We start from the raw sequence: 9586 nt of genomic DNA, 5'->3' as shown, positions 1-9586 counted from the left end.
TCCAATTAAGGAAACTGCAGCCCCGTAGGGCATTTACAATACTGCTTTCCTTTTTCTTTTCCTTTTTTAGAGACATGGCCTCACTCTGCTGCCCCAGCTGGAGTGCAGTGGCACAATCACAGCTCACTGCAGCCTCAAACTCCTGGGCTCAAGTGGTCCTCCCACTTCAGCCTCCTGAGTAGTTGAGACTACAGACATGTGCCGCCATACCTGGCTAATTAAAAAAAAAAAAAGATATGTGGTTTCGCTATGTTGCCCAGGTTGGTCTTGAACTCCTGGCCTCAAGCAATTCTTTCACGTGGGCTTCCCAAAGCACTGGGAGTACAGGTGTGAGCCGTCACACCCAGCTTAATACTGCTTTCTCAACTCAGCTTCAATTTTCCCTCCTTTTTGGTCAAACATTCCCTAAAAGCCCAGAATACCTCCATGCCTCTTTGTTCCAAGTCTGCTGTAGCTATTGTCCTCCATGGTCTTCTCTGACAGCTGGTGATAATGCATGTATGACCCACCAACCATGGCTCCTTCCATTGGCTATCCTGGACCTCCTTGGATTTGTAATGTCCAACTGTATTGCTATAATCCTAGGGTGTGGGAGGCAGCATGGAAAGAGACGAGATGCTGCAAACCTAGCTGTAGAAGCGACCTGCCTAGGCCGGGCTGCGTCCCCTCGGCCAGGCACTGCTACGGGGCACTGGCATATTCCACCCAGGGCAGCTCTTTCTTCTGTTCAGTGACTTTGTCAACTTTGGTGCTGCTGAACCATCAAGACATTACTGTGAGGGCCCACTCCTTTACCTCCTTTAAATGTCAGGCTTTCAAAGAGGCCTTTCCTGACACTCCTAGATAGATTACACACCACTCCACTTCCAGCAACCCAATTTCCCTTCCCTTCCCTTTTATTTCTCTTTAACACTTACCGGCCGGGCGCGGTGGCTCAAACCTGTAATCCCAGCACTTTGGGAGGCCGAGACGGGCGGATCACAAGGTCAGGAGATCGAGACTATCCTGGCTAACCCAGTGAAACCCTGTCTCTACTAAAAAATACAAAAAACTAGCCGGGCAAGGTGGCGGGTGCCTGTAGTCCCAGCTACTCGGGAGGCTGAGGCAGGAGAATGGCATAGACCCGGGAGGCGGAGCTTGCAGTGAGCTGAGATCTGGCCACTGCACTCCAGCCTGGGCCACAGAGCGAGACTCCATCTCAAAAAAAAAAAAAAAAAAAAAAACACCACTTATCACTGCCTTACATACTCTATTTTTATTTTATTGCTTGTCTTTTCCAACTAGAATGTAAATTCCATATAGGCCAAGATTTTGGTTGATTTTGTTTTTTACTCTATTGCTGCCACTTAGACTGGTGCCTGGCATATCGGAGGACTAAAAAAAATTTGCTAAATACGTGAATAAATTCAGAAGTTATCTAGAATGGGTGTCTCGGTCCTGCTTACCATCCTTTTTAGGTCTTCAAACTCTAAAGCATTGATTTTACCCTCTTTCTTTTTTTTTTTTTTTTTTTTTTTTGAGACGGAGTCTCACTCTGTCCCCCTTGCTGGAGTGCAGTGGCCGGATCTCAGCTCACTGCAAGCTCCGCCTCCCGGGTTCAGGCCATTCTCCTGCCTCAGCCTCCCGAGTAGCTGGGACTACAGGCGCCCGCCACCTCGCCCGGCTAGTTTTTTTGTATTTTTTAGTAGAGACGGGGTTTCACCATGTTAGCCAGGATGGTCTCGATCTCCTGACCTCGTGATCCGCCCGTCTCGGCCTCCCAAAGTGCTGGGATTACAGGCTTGAGCCACCGCGCCCGGCCGATTTTACCCTCTTTCTAAGGCTACATGACATTACCTAGACATTTGCCACATAAAAGATTTGCTGGTAAGTGATTTTTATTTGACGAGGGGGGACATTTCTCCTTTTTTATTGCAACACAAGGTCTGGCATGTGAGTTGCATGGAAGAGGACACTTCAGCTGAACAGTAGGTCAACTTTGGCTGAAGCTGGAACAAAACAGCCCGCAAGTCTGACATCCACTGAGTGTTCTGCTGCCAGGTAGAGGCAGGGCTCGGTCATCGTTGACTCCCTTGTGGTGCCACTGAGCTAGTGCCTGGAACATAATAGGTGCTTGATAAATATTGCCCAATCCAGTCTTTCTCACATACTTCATTCTCTGCTTTTCTCAGTCAGTTCAATTTTGGGAAATTGCATAAGGGGATATTATTCAGCCTTAAAAAAAAGAAGGAGGTCCTGCTATTTGTGTCAACATGGATGAACCTGCAGAACATTGTGCTAAGTAAAATAAGCCAGACGCAGAAAGAAAAATACTGCATTGCCCCTCATTTTATTTGTGGAACCTAGAAAAAAAGAAAAAGTCGGCCGGGCGCGGTGGCTCAAGCCTGTAATCCCAGCACTTTGGGAGGCCGAGACGGGCGGATCACGAGGTCAGGAGATCGAGACCATCCTGGCTAACACAATGAAACCCCGTCTCCACTAAAAATACAAAAAAATTAGCCGGGCGTGGTGGCGGCGCCTGTAGTCCCAGCTACTGGGGAGGCTGAGGCAGGAGAATGGCGGGAACCCGGGAGGCGGAGCTTGCAGTGAGCCGAGATCGCGCCACTGCACTCCAGCCTGGGCGACAGAGCGAGACTCCGCCTCAAAAAAAAAAAAAAAAAAAAAAAAAAAAAAAAAAAAAAAAAAAAGAAAAAGTCAAATACATAGAAACAGAATTAAATGGTGGTTATGGCAGGGGGCAGGAAGATTAAGATTTTTTAGAAAATAGTTGCTAACTCATAAAAATGAAGAGACTTCACACCATCCCCTCCCCCAAATCTGTTAGCATTGGACCTGTAGCTCCTGCTTAAATTTTGCATTACTGGGGCAGAGGTATTGGGGCAGAGGTGGTATGTAGAGGGGCTCGTTCTGAGGATGTGCAATATCCTCAGACTGTAGAACAGGATGTGCAACATCCCAAGGTACAAAGGAAGGTGAGATGGGGGCCCAAAGAAGGTGCACGGATGAAGCAGAGGGTTGGGCAGAGCCTTGCCCAGCACAACAGCTTAAGGTTTTCAGCCTTTGAAAGCCTGTTTGCAGTTTTCTTTTATAGTTTATTTAAGGTGTACAACATGGTGTTTTGATATACATAGTGAAAATCTCACATAGTTACCCTTTTTGTGTGTGTGGGTGGCAAGAGCACCGAAAATATATTATTTTAGCAAATTTCCAGTGTACTATACAATATGATAATTGTAGTCCTCATGTTGTACATTAATCTCTAAATGTATTTACCCTACATATCTGAAACCGTGTACCCTTTGCCCGAAATATCCTCATTTCCTGTCCCCTGCCATAACCACCATTTAATTCTGTTTCTATGTATTTAACTTTTTCTTTTTTTCTAGGTTCCACAAATAAAATGAGAGATAATGCAGTATTTTTCTTTCTGTATCTGGCTTATTTTACTTAGCGTAATGTCCCGCAGGTTCATCCATGTTGACACAAATAGCAGGATCTCCTTTTTTTTTTTTTAAAGGCTGAATGATATTCCCTTATGCAATTTCTTTATCCATTCATCTGTCAACAGACAGGAGCTGTTTCCATATCTTGAGCCTATTTGCAATTGAAGGGCACTGGAAACTGGTGATTGTGGTGTATAACGTGAGATTTTTAATCTATTACTTTTTTCTTCTTTACTTTACACCCACATGATTCCAATCCCCCCTAACTTCAAAGGAAGGAAGGAAGACCTGGTTGGTGACGAGGTCATACAATAGCAGCTTTTTGTTTTGCTCTCTTTCCATTTAAGAGTAGCCCCTCCTTTGTTTGAAGCTGCTGGAAGGTCTCTTTGTGCCAAAGAGCTGGGGGAAGCCATGGGAACAGGTTGTTTTCACAGCTGTGCTGAACTCCAACTCAGAGCTGTCCATCCCACTCCTCACACGCTCGGGCAACTCTGGCGAAGGGGGAAAGGATGTAAGTCGTGCCCTCCCACATGTGTTCTGAGCTCATTTGTCTCTGAGCCTCACCCAGGGGCCTCTTAAGCTTTGACTATTAAGGAGTGAGCCAAGGCTGCAGGAAAGGTGACACTTTAGCATAACAGTAAGGCCTACCCCACGGGCAAATCTACTCTGGTGTGTGCAGGTGCGCCTTGCTTTACACAATAAGGGCATTGACAAAACCCTAGACTGATGGGACCACATGCTGACCAGGGCCACCACCTCCTCTTGTGGAGGAGGAAACTGCTTTCCTCATAAGTTTAGTGAACTAGATGGTCTCCAAAGACTCTTCCAGTTTTGACCGTCTATGGTTTTATGAAGATGTAGAGATATCAGATTTTTAAGATGCACTGTGGGAGCTCTCCAGGAATAATAGAGCCAACATTTATTGTGCTCTTTCTGTGCTCCAGACCGTGCTAAGTACTTTTCTTGTGTTCTTTCTTTTAGTCTTCAGAATAGCCTTCAGAGTCAGGTATCCTTTTTCCCACTTTACAGATGAGGCTTAGAGAGAAAAAAGTAAGTTGCTCAAGATCTTACAGCTACTAAGGTGCAGAACAGGCATTCAAGCCTTGATCTATTTGACACCAAGGCTTGTGGGGTTAAATACCTGTGGTAAGGTGAAACTCCTTTCAGTGTCTGTGACCCAATTGCAGATTAAACTTTGGTCACCTCCAAGGACTAAGAGCTTGCGAAGAGCCAAAAAATGTGCAGTATGCTTTTCACAATCAACACATGAACGAGTCCAGGCATACCAGCTGACAGAGGACTTCAGTATGCCGAGCGTTTTGCTCCACAGGATCTGTTGGCCTGGGATCCACCGAAGCCTGCAGGTTACCATGGTGCACGCTACCAGTTAGCAATTGACTAGGATAGCTGATGGGCTGCACAGCAGCGTGAACTAAATAGCAATTTATGGAAACAAGGAAGGCCCAGCTCCTCACACTCGGGAAAGTGAAGGGCTTCAGTTCACAAGTCTGCATGCTGCTCCCACACCTACCCTTTGGAGAGAAATGCGCTCTGATGCAACATGCTTTTTTTTTTTTTTTTTAAATCTGCAGAGGCCTTGCTGCATCTGCTGCTTATTTTGTGAACTTAGGAAAGGGAGGCCCCAGAGAGGCCCCACAGCCTCCTGCTCACCCTGCTGCTTCCCTCACAAGCCCTGCAAGCCTGCAAGGATCTTAGTTGCCCACCACTATCTGTCTGTCTGGTGCCTATCTCTCTCTCTCTTTAACTGGGGCCATGTGGGGTGGGGGTACTTCTACAGACAGCAAATGCATAAACACCTCAAATATATCTCAATTATCTGGAATAAGGGTCCCAAATTAAAATACTTTCAGAAACTAGGCAGGCAACATGATAAGAGAGGCCCACTGGACGCGTACTGGGAAGTACTGTTCAACTCTAGCCTCTTGCTTGCAAAATTTGAGCAGGAACCCACAAGTCCAATGCTAACAGATTTTTGGAGGGGCGTGGTGAAATCTCTTCTTTTTTTTTTTTTTTTAGAGACAGAGACTCCCTCTGTCGCCCAGGCTGGAGTGCAGTGGTGCTATCTCTGCTCACTGCAAGCTCTGCCTCCTAGGTTCACACCGTTCTCCTGCCTCAGCCTCCCAAGTAGCTGGGACTACAGGCGCCTGCCACGACGCCCGGTTAATTTTTTGTATTTTTAGTAGAGACGGGGTTTCACCGTGTTAGCCAGGATGGTCTCCGTCTCCTGACTTCGTGATCCGCCCACCTCGGCCTCCCAAAGTGCTGGGATTACAGGTGTGAGCCGCTGTGCCAGCCGAAATCTCTTCAGTTTTATGAGTTGGCAACTATTTTCTAAAAAATCTTAAAATACCTTCTAGGGTAAGCTAAATACATCTATGGGCTAGAATCAGGCCATGGTACCCGGAATCACCTAATTCTCCACTTTGTTGTATGTATGAATGCAGCCCTTGCTCTTGGAATTATAATTGCCCCAGTGTTTGCTAAGCACAGCTGGCTGAGAGACTATAGGGTGAACTGATAAGAGGAATAGAAGGGAATCAGAAGACCTGGGTTTCAGTCTTGTTCTCTAATAAGCAGCTGTGTGGCCTTGCTCTCATGAATCTCGGTTTGGTTAGAGCATCTTTATCTATAAAATGAAGGCATTGATGAAGGAATCCTTAGGGCCCCTTCTAGTTCCAAACTTCCATGTCTATGCCTTTAAATGATTGAATTACTTTATTTTGTTTGTATCTAAAATACCTAGGCTAGATACTTAGAGACTTTGGCTTAAGCAGCACTGTGGTAACAAATCCGATTTACAAGAGTGAAGGAACCCTTGAAGTAGGATTTTTCCAAAGGATTCCTTAACAGGAGAGGCTAAAGAAGGGTTCACTCTAAAATTAAATGCTACTCCACTTCTCCAATGGCAAAAGCAATTAGGAATTTCATTTGAAATCTGGGGACGATTGATGGAAAAAAGAAAACAAATATATTAATAAAGAATAGTAAGAATGGTCAATGCTGGCGGGAATGGTGCAGCCACATTACAAAAACAGTTCGTCAGTTATTCAAAATGTTAGGCATAGAGTTACCATATGACTCAGAAATTCCATCCTAGGTATTTATCCAAGAAAAATGAAATCTACCTACAAAAAAACTTAGGCACAAACATTCTAGCAGCATTATTCGTCACAGCCAAGAAGTAAAAACAACCTAAAAGTCCATTTGAATGGGTAAGTAAAATGTGGTACATTCATACAGTGGAATATTATTCTGCAAAAAAAGGAATGAAGTACTGATGAATGCTACATTACAGGTGAATCTTGAGAACACTAGGATAAGTGAAAGAGGCCAGTCACAGAGAATGATATGTTGTAGGATTTCATTTATCTGAAATGCTTGGAAGAGGCAACTCTATAGAGATAGAAAGCAGATTAGTGGTTGCCTGTGACCGGGGAGGATGGGAGGAATGAAGAGTGATGCTAAAGGATACGAGATTTCTTTTTGGGGTGATAAAAATGTCCTAAAATTGGCTGGGCACAGTGGCTCATGCCTGTAATCCCAGCACTTTGGGAGGCCAAGGCAGGAGAATCACCTGAGGTCAGGAGTTTGAGACCAGCCAGGCCAACATGGTGAAACCCCATCTCTACTAAAAATACAAAGATTAGCCAGGCATGGAGACAGATGCTTGTAATCCCAGCTACTTGGGAGGCTGAGGCAGGAGAATCGCTTGAACCCAGGAGGCAGAGGTTGCAGTGAGCCGAGACTGCACCACTGCACTCCAGCCTGGGCAATAGAGTGAGACTGTGTTGGGTGCAGGGCGGGGGGAGCGGATCCTAAAAGTGCCTGTGGGGATGGTTGTAAAACTCTGACTATAATAAAAGACATGAATAGGACACTTTAAAGAAGCAAACTGTATGGTAATATGAACTATGTCTCAATAAAGCTGTTTAAAAAAGAAAAAGGATAAAAAGGTTAACATGAAGGAGTAGATGAATAAAACCTTAAACGAAGGTTAATGAGAAACTAAGGAAAAAAATATATATGACTAGGTTATGTTACTAACATAATCTCTTTAGAACTGCTCACTGTATTTTGAGAAGGGGCTGCTTTTAGCAGGCGAATTGTGATCAGGGAAAGGGATGATTAACAATAATAAATAGTGATTTTCATTCTTGGATATGGTCCTAGGCACTAATTGTTTTTCTGAGTATTTTTATGCACTGTTTTGAAGCTCGGGCAGCCTGTTACTTTGTTTTTCAGCTCCAATTGTTTGAGTTTGGCAGATTTGAGTTAGTAATGAGGATGCATTATGGCAAGGGACACTCATGACATCAGTACACACAGGGCTGCCAGAATTCTGGGGGCTCTGCCAAGCCCCAGTGAGTTGCCCCAAGCCTTGCAAAATCCAAATTGCAAAACAAGAAGAGTGAGGACTTGCTAGTTGGTGTTAAGTTTGGAGGATTCTATGTTTAAGTGCCAAAGGTGAAACCATTCCGACAAGAAGTAGTTACTTTAGCTTAGTTGCAAGGGCAATTTCAGTGGCGTTGAAATCCAGGCCATGCTTTGTCAGATTCTCCAGGAGGAGGAGTCACACATTTGGATATCAATAGTGGTCTGGTAGGTAAAGTAGAACAGTGTTAAGTGGTTAAATGGAGGGCTTTCTGTCCCACTTCACAGGGCCAGACCCTGTGCTGTTCATGTTCCTTGTTACTGTATAGAAGGAAAGACCAGTATTGCCAAACCAACCTTCTGATTTTTCAAAAGAGACCGAAGACACTGATTTTTATTTTTTATTTTATTTTATTTATTTATTTATTTTGAGATGGAGTTTCACTCTTGTGGCCCAGGCTGGAGTGCAATGGCGTGATCTGCACTCACCGCAACCTCTGCCTCCTGGGTTCAAGCGATTCTCCTGCCTTAGCCTTCCTGAGTAGCTGGGATTACAGGCATGCGCCACCACGCCCGGCTAATTTTGTATTTTTAATAGAGACCGGGTTTCTCCATGTTGGTCAGGCTGGTCTTGAACTCCTGACCTCAGATGATCCGCCTGCCTCATCCTCCCAAAGTGCTGGAATTACAGGTGTGTGCCACTGTGCCCGACACGGATTTTTAAATAGTGAAATCTTCCTCTTTGAATGTTTCCATCTAATTAGAATTTTAAAAGAAATGTAATAGCCCATAGATTGGGAGAAAGTAATTCCCTTGGCCGGGCGCGGTGGCTCAAGCCTGTAATCCCAGCACTTTGGGAGGCCGAGACGGGCGGATCACGAGGTCAGGAGATCGAGACCATCCTGGCTAATATGGTGAAACCCCGTCTCTACTAAAAAAAAAAAATACAAAAAACTAGCCGGGCGAGGTGGTGGGCGCCTGTAGTCCCAGCTACTCGGGAGGCTGAGGCAGGAGAATGGCATAAACCCGGGAGGCGGAGCTTGCAGTGAGCTGAGATCCGGCCACTGCACTCCAGCCTGGGCGACAAAGCGAGACTCCGTCTCAAAAAAAAAAAAAAAAAAAAAGTAATTCCCTTACTGGTCGGTTTAGGACTTTCGGCCTCCACTATTGCTCTCGGTACTGGAGTAGCAGGCATTTCAACCGCTGTCATGACCTTCTGTAGCCTAATGACTTCTCTGCTAGCATCACAGACATATCACAAACTTTATCAGTCCTCCAGGCCCAAGTTGACTCTTCAGCTGCAGTTGTGCTCCAAAACTGCGGAGGCCTTGACTTACTCGCTGCTGAAAAAGGAGGACTCTGTATATTCTTAAATGAAGAGTGTTGTTTTTCCCTAAATCAGTCTGGCCTGGTATATGACAACATTAAAAAACTCAAGGATAGAGCCCAAAAACTTGCCAACCAAGCAAGTAATTATGCTGAACCCCCTTGGGCACTCTCTAATTGGACGTCCTGGGCCCTCCCAATTCTTAGTCCTTTAATACCCATTTTTCTCCTTGTTTTATTTGGACCTTGTATCTTCTGTTTAGTTTCTCAATTCATCCAAAACCGTATCCAGGCCATCACCAATCAATCTATATGACAAATGTTTCTTCTAATGACCCCACAATATCACCCCTTACCACAAAAATCTTCCTTCAGCTTAATCTCTCCCACTCTAGGCTCCCACGCCCCCCTAATCCCACTTGAAG

Source organism: Macaca fascicularis, chromosome 9 (assembly GCF_037993035.2).
Source record: "Macaca fascicularis isolate 582-1 chromosome 9, T2T-MFA8v1.1".
NCBI lineage: Eukaryota > Metazoa > Chordata > Mammalia > Primates > Cercopithecidae > Macaca > Macaca fascicularis.
Note: the sequence above shows the minus strand (reverse complement) of the source record.